This window comes from Centroberyx affinis, unplaced genomic scaffold, assembly GCF_046629955.1.
Source record: "Centroberyx affinis isolate AG114_WGS23_722 - 3 ecotype Tasmania unplaced genomic scaffold, CSIRO-AGI_Caff_v1 ptg001820l_1, whole genome shotgun sequence".
Classification (NCBI taxonomy): Eukaryota; Metazoa; Chordata; class Actinopteri; order Beryciformes; family Berycidae; genus Centroberyx; species Centroberyx affinis.
In genome coordinates this window covers 131,490-139,341 of record NW_027280204.1, presented here as the reverse complement: position 1 = coordinate 139,341, position 7,852 = coordinate 131,490, and positions in this window count along the sequence as shown.

Genomic DNA, 7,852 nt, shown 5'->3' with positions numbered 1-7,852 from the left:
CATTATTATCAAACACATACATTATTATTAAACATTCTAATTAAAATGCTAATTGCTTTCCGTTCAGATATTATTGTTTAATCAATTTTGAGTGAATTACTTTCTTTTTTCAATTGGCTTGAGTTGAAAAAGTTTTTCTTCTTTACTTTTCTTCTTTACGTCTCTTCCATGTAGGTGTAAACCACAGGCAAGACACACTGCAAATACTGTACACAGATGATATTGACTTTTTCTATCTCATTATCTAATTCCCCTCTCAGGAGAGAAGCTGGCTAAAGTGAACGTACGTGAACAAGAAAAATCAATTCAGTAGTTAATTATGTACCTTTTTTTCTGTTTTCTGAACGACTAAATGTTCATAAACACAATCCGATGCTCTGTTTAAAAAATAAAAGAGCATTGCAGTTCCAATGGAGTGCAAAATATCAGAGGGATAGTGAGAAATGAGGACATGTGCAGGCCTCACTGGCTGTTGGGTTTTTAATCATGTCAAACTTTCAAGTGCATGCACAACACAAAATAAAATATTAGGCTCGGCAGAATTTTCAGGTGAAACCAGCACTCTCCAAGATACTTAATGTTTCATATTATGCTGAAGAAGTTATAATTGGTATAAAAGTATGTCACTGGCAATTAGACGGCCTATTATATCACCATGATTTCACCACATGAAATCTTTGAATCTAATCTTCTGAAATCTAAATATACTGCGCAGTAGAATTGGATAGCTGACACTTTTACCTGAAAAAGCGTGAGGTGAAACTGCACCTTTATGTCTGCATCTGCTTGTCTGTCACCCCACCCTCTCTCCCCTGTGTCTTCATCTCCTCCCCTCCATTTTTCTCTCTCTTTGTTCATACATAATAAAAAGATCCTCGAGATACAACCTTTGCATTTGCCAGCGTCAGGCTTTGCACACCTGCAGAGACACCCTCCCGCCACGCTCACCGACTCCAGAGTGAAATATCACAGGTTTAGATGAGGATACTCAGAACGGTGTAGCCTGCAGGTACGACTCGTCCCAGGATGCCGGTTCACACAAGATGAGCCATGACATCCACTGAAACGTGTGAAGGGGTTAGAAATAAAGGAACCCGCGTCAACGGAGCAACAGTGTTATCCAAACGTTTAAGATGAGGGAGCGGCAGAGCAGCTCCGTGTCAGACCTGTAGGCCTAAATACTGTATTTCTTTAGCCAGAGGAGACCCACACACAAACACACACACACACACAACCTCCCTTGTTTTGGCTGGCAGATGTTTTTTGTACTCCTGGGAGGATCCTGGGTTCAAATTCATCCTGTTCCATTTGGTATACAGCCTCAGAGAGAAGAGCCCAGGTTTCCATATTTAGACCCAGTATATCTCACTAATTTACTCCTCTATTCCTGTTCTCTACATAAACAGTTCTCTTTTCCCAATTGGATACGCAATGAAAGGCATAAATACTTTAAAAAAAAAAGCCTATATGTAGTTGCTATAATCTGACTCATGTTTTACTTAGAGAGAAAGTAAGGCAGATACTCCTGTCATGCCTAACAAATGACTTTTAGCATGTTATAACATTTAAATAGACATAATGTATAAAAATATGTTGTCAGCTTCCCTCAAGCATTAAGGGAGTGTGAGGGAGCGTGAGAGAGAGTGAGAGAGAGAGAGAGAGAGAGAGAGAGAGAGAGGGCAAAACAGACAGATTGAAGAAGATAAACACAAACATAACAACAAACATACTTCCCTTGAAACTTGAGGGAAAGCCTGCAGCAGAATATGGGGCGAATCGCCTGCTGGACTCCCACAGTGCCGACTACTGCAGGGCAGAGATAGAGCCTCTCCAACCTGTTTGGATCCCAGTGAACTGAAGCGAAATAGACCCTGCAGTCTGTACAGTAGCAGCCTGGATGGAGAAGAGAGAGAGGGGAAGAGAGAGAGAGAGAGAGAGAGAGACCGAACAGGAGGCACTCTATGCAAGGTGACAGATTGGCCCAAACTCAGAGGGTGTACTTTCACCAGGCAGCATGGCTGTTTCCCATGGCCAGAGGGCTCTTCAGATGGCCATCTATTTCAGCAGAACCATTTTCTGCGGTTATTTCTATTCAAATGTTATAGCTGCCTGCCCTACTTATGGGATTTACAAAGAGGGAAAGGGTGAAGCCCGATTAAAATGTCTTACTTGACTAAATAGCCTCGTCCAAGCATCAGATGAAGTCATCAGATAACCAATTGATTCTAAAATGTTTAAATTATATCCCAAATTGGGGGCAGGAGGGCGTCAGAGCGAGTATAAGATCATCCTTCAACCAGAGGACAAGGCCCCGGGTTTCAAGCTCTGTGTTGGCAAGCATCTGCTTTCCTTAAGTGTCCTTGAGCAAGACACTGAATCCCTACCAGGCCCAGGAGCGCTGTGCTGTCGCTGACCATGTGCTCTGTCCTCCCTGTGGAAGGGCGCAAGGGAAAATAGAGCATCAGTAAAACATGACTTTACACTGCAAAAAACATCCATCTTAACAAGTCATTTAGTCTCATATTCAGCCTTCAAATCTTATTTTTCGTAAAACAAGAGATCAATTCTGCCAATGAAGTGAGATAACTCCACTTGTTTCTAATGCAGTTCCACTTTTTAACACAAATCACTGTGCTGCTATCAGGAAAATGACACAAAACAACAAAGCTCTTGAAACAAGTTGATTTGCATTGGAAATGCAAACCCCATTGGCAGATTTTTTTCACTTGTTTTAAGAAAATTACAATTTTAGGACTCAAAAATAGACTAAATTACTTGTTAAGATGGAGATTTTTCCCAGAGTAAAAGGAGAGAGAGGTGTAGACTCTTAATCAATATAGCTTCGGAAATTTTGCCAGTCAGGGATGAACAATAGTCTACTCAGATGAGCTTGATACAAAGAGATTGAGACTTTAAAGAGAACAAATTAACAAGGAAAATGAAGAGATGGGAGGTAAACAGATAAAGAGGGAGAGACTATTACCCAGAATTTAGATGCTTCTGTTGCAATTAAGTGCACTCAATCACCATATTACACACTGTGTAATGAGCAATTTGTCCACATACCCCGCTGTGGCACACATACTGTGCATGTACACATTTGATTAAAGGTGTCAGCACAGTTAGCCAGGGGCATGTTGGAGTTCCTTGTTTTCCTGAAGGACACCTAAACAGAGACAGACGCATTGGCTCCTTTCCATGGCGGTCTGGCAAACCATCAGGCAACCTTGCCAGCTTTTAGCATAAAGCATTTATATTTACTGCACATTGGAGCATTTAGCCAATATGCTTATATAGCCACTACAGTGGTAACGTTTACATGTATGTAGAATTCTGTTCTTAACCTGATTACTCGAGTCAGCTGGTTTTGGGTCTCTGCATGTAAATGTCATAACCCAGTTGGGGTTATGACCTGGGTAAGCTCCTGCTCCAGCCTCGCTTATCGGCAAAAACACATCGGAAAATATAATTTGAGACTTTATTACCACTCGCTAGGGTGTTCTGGTAAATTTGGCATGTATATAATCCTCCAAACAGCATCACGACAAGTGTCCGTTCATTGTTGTTGATTCTGAAACCTGCGCCACCATGCTGATGATGGTCTCGCTCTGCGGAGGGCAGAGTGTTGTTGCAATGACAACGCTGAATGATAGAGGCCAGCATGGACCAGAAATTATACATAGACCCTTTAAACAGGATACTGTGGCATGGGAATGGGAATACATCTTACGCCTCTCACTTTTGGTTTTCACTGTCTGCAAACGCAGAGTCGCACAGGGCAAGGTTATGGGTACATTTTGATGTCAACAAAAAATCCCCCCATGTATTAAACGTAATCCACTACTGCTCAGTCAAAGAGGGAGCGGGGTAGCTGGTGGCCGTGTCAGACTGGCTCAGTGACACAGAGACTAGAAATGTCCCTCATGGTTCTAAGGCTGGCCCAATTGGCAACCCCCGCCTAGGCCAATACACCAAGCATGGGACCACAGTTTGAACAGTGAGAACACAGTTTATTGAGAAATCTAAAAATAAGGGGAAAAGAGAAAATCTTGAGTTCCTGCCACTTGGCCCTCAAACGCCAGGGGATATTGTGTGTTTCCGGCCTCAAGGCTCCAGCTCTAATGGAAAGGCACACAGAACAGTAAATTTCCAAATGCAAATCAAACAGTTTGCAGGTTTTATGTACCAAAGCACTAATGGGCCACCAGGGGAGGGGTTCCCGCTTCATCTCCAGTTCTGTTCTCCCATAGAGTAATACACTCACATTCAAAGTGTCCAGGACAGTCATAAAAGACCATCACATTAAAACTTGTGTACCATGGGCACTGCGCTACACCACACCACCATCATCACCAGAGGAGCTGGGCTTGTCCTCTCTGCTGGGCTCCATCTCAAAGTTAAAACCATTCAGGCAAAGCGAACAGTCACGATATGCACTGGACCGCTGTAAAACATTTTAAAATACTTGTTAAATTAACGAATAAAAAAACTCTTTAATATTACAATCCTCATTCATGCCTCTTGGATACAAGCTCCTTAGGTTATAAATCCAAAAATATCAGGACATCACAGATGGACAGGAACATTTTGCTATTTGGTTTATTCATGGCAACAGAAATACTCAATGACAGGGTGAACAAAGGCTGGTTTACATGCATGTAAACGTAACCAATGATTGAGCACATAGGGCTTCAGTATCTTGACCAAGGACACTTCAGACAGTACAAATACTTGGTGATGTGGCATTGACTGCGATCGTATCTGTGACCTTACGGTTACGGGACGGTCCCTCTAACCACCAGGGAGTGCTGCCAACATCACAGATGCCCGTAAAGGGAAATGATGCGGGGAGATTGAGTGGATGGTGATAATGACTTTTCAGAGACAAGGACAGAGTAGGAAAAAAGACAGAGTGTTACACCACGTCAGCTGAAATCTGAGCCCTCACTCACTATTTCATGCTGAACGCTGCACTACTATCAGCTGACAGATTTGCACGTGTGGGTGCGCATACACACATACACACACATAGTCCACAGACACACTCACACAGTAAACACATTGCACCCTCATATGCAGGTATACACACCTTCTTTTACCCCATCTCTTTCTCTCTCTCACACATTCATTTCAACTTTTAGGCGGGGGCACACTAAGGTGAATGGCAAGAATATGGGGAAGCAGTTAATGATTAATAATGTGCAGCATCTTGGGTGTACTTTGGGGATGTAATAAGGAGCCACTGCCAAGGCAATGAAGCCAACCTTGCATTTGGGAAGGTTAACGGATAAATAAATGTGATGTTTGAATAACAGCAGTCTTAAACTGTAGATCATTTCATAGCAGAAACGAGCGTAGAGAGGGTAAAGAATGAAATTAAAAAGCATTGTCACAACTGTTCCAATCCCAGCTATGGGCGCACACACACCCATACACACACACCCACACGCACGCACAAACACACACACGCGCGCGCGCACACACACTGGAGCACTGCAATATGCCATCACTTTAATTTCATCCAGACTGAATGACTGGTACACCTTGGCAAAAAGAAAATATCAATATATCAAACAAATTTTCTAATATTGGCCTACAGACAAGCAAAAACAAACACACTCACTACAGTACAAATTGGCTGCAGCAAGCCAGTGCAAAAACATTCTGATTCATACACATCATTTCAATTAGAATATTTTTTTTTTTCTAAATGAGTATGACTGACACAGTGACTACTGCTTTGCTTGGAGTACACAGAGCCTGAATGTGTAAACTTTTTTCAACAGGCAGAGGGGGCCGGGGTTGTTTTTAGTTAGTGACAAAACAAACTAATTAGGTCTCCATTTGACCAGCCTCCACGATGCTTCAGAACAGCCGGTGAGCGAGTAAAAATATGCTTGTGGGGTCAGAATTAATTGGTGAGGAGAATCCACCCATCTTCTTACAGTGAAGAGGAACTTGCACCCCACCCCCACCCATGCCCAACCCCCGGCCCCTGCACATTACACACATTCATGCCAACAAAGTAGGTTGTTCAAATGCTCTCTCTCTCACACACACACACACACACACACACACATACACACACACACACACACACACACACACACACACACACACACACACACTGCTTTATTTGTCTGTCGGCAAGGCAAGGGAGACTGTGGATGTAGCAAACAGCCCACGAATAGAACAGAGAAAGCAGTTTTCCTCAGGTGTATTGTGCACCTGGGTTTTGTTTTTCTTTGATACATACGAAAAAGAACAGTAGCTGCCTCCTATTAATACACACAGAGGGAACAATATGTATCACCCTTTTAAAAGGTACAATCCGGTATTTATTTGACCATCTAAATTGTAGGTATACATTCACATATGTTACATAAGTTAAGGTTGTACACAAAAAATAAGCTCTAAAAATCTCTAAAATGCTCTAAAGTTGACAAGACGTACATACTCCCATTACAGCCTCAAAATGCATGTAAAACTTTAGGTTTATCTGTCACATGCTATCTGTCTTTCTATCAAATGCTTAGTCACTCTTTTTCAGAATGAAGGTCAATCAGCACTAAAAGTTTACATGTGAAATATTATGGTTATTGAATAATATATCAAATATGCAGAAATAGAAAACATTGGTGTGTGACAGGATGGAGATGGTCCCATTACAGTTTTAACTTTACCTGACTTTACCAAGGCTATTTCATCCGTTCTTCCTCAGTGATCTGAATCTTGACATTGACTGATGTCACCCTACTCTGGCAGACTGCCCAGATACAGAACCAGCCAACTTCAAACATGTATTTCTCAAACCAGGACAAAGTAAAAGCTGGATATGTTTTTTTAAATCCCATCTTGTAATTGATATTTCCACTTTTTGGGGCTGTTCAAGTGTCTATCAGGTCAAATCAGCCTTGAAATGACATACATATTACTTGGAATCTTTTCCTATTGTTGAAATTATTCAATGTTTTAAATGTTTCAGAGCCAGCCAGATTATCTTAAAACTACATTTACTGGACCTCATTCACAAAACTTTAGTCATTAACATTTCCACAAACATATTGGCATTCAGATTTTTTTTCTTACCTGAATGGTACCATCAAAATTTACGTGCACAAATGTGGAAAGACATTATGCTGAAGTGGCTTCCATTTAGAATGCCTTATTTGTTATGCAAAATCACTTTAAGTAGTACCAGACCATGTATTAACAACAAAATGTGTATTAATGCATTTGTTGGCCTAAATAGGTTACTGTTAACAAAGCTGTATGAACACATTTATAGCCATAATAGGCAGTTCTGTTCACTTGAAACACATGTTTTGATCCAAGTGATTAATTATGATATGAAGACCCACAACAGCATGGCTAAACCCAACAATGGCGTGTTCGCTGTTATTGGAGCCTTGAGGAGAGAGAGCGTCTTTATGGAAGGTGCAGATATGTTTGCTGAGAGTGATGAATGGCTCCTGATGCTTTAAACTAACTAAGACAATTCTCCTGGATCTCTGCTACACTCTGGAGCCACAACTGAGCATGAGAACCTAAAGGTCCCATCCTGTCCCTCCACATGTCCAGGTGCTGTCTGCTGCCTTCCTGGGACAGAAAGAGATAGGTGACCGGGACGACATCACAGTCATCCGTCAGCCGCACACTGCCATATGTGGTGGATGGCATCATTAAGCTGTCACCATAATACATCAAATTCCCATATTTTGCAGTAGAACAGACTCTAATAAAAATAAATTTGTACCAAACACCATTCAATCAACATCCAATTGGCTGAGTCAAAAACTGACTCAAATTAGACTCACGAAAAGTCTGTGACCATAGAAGCTAGAGCAATACA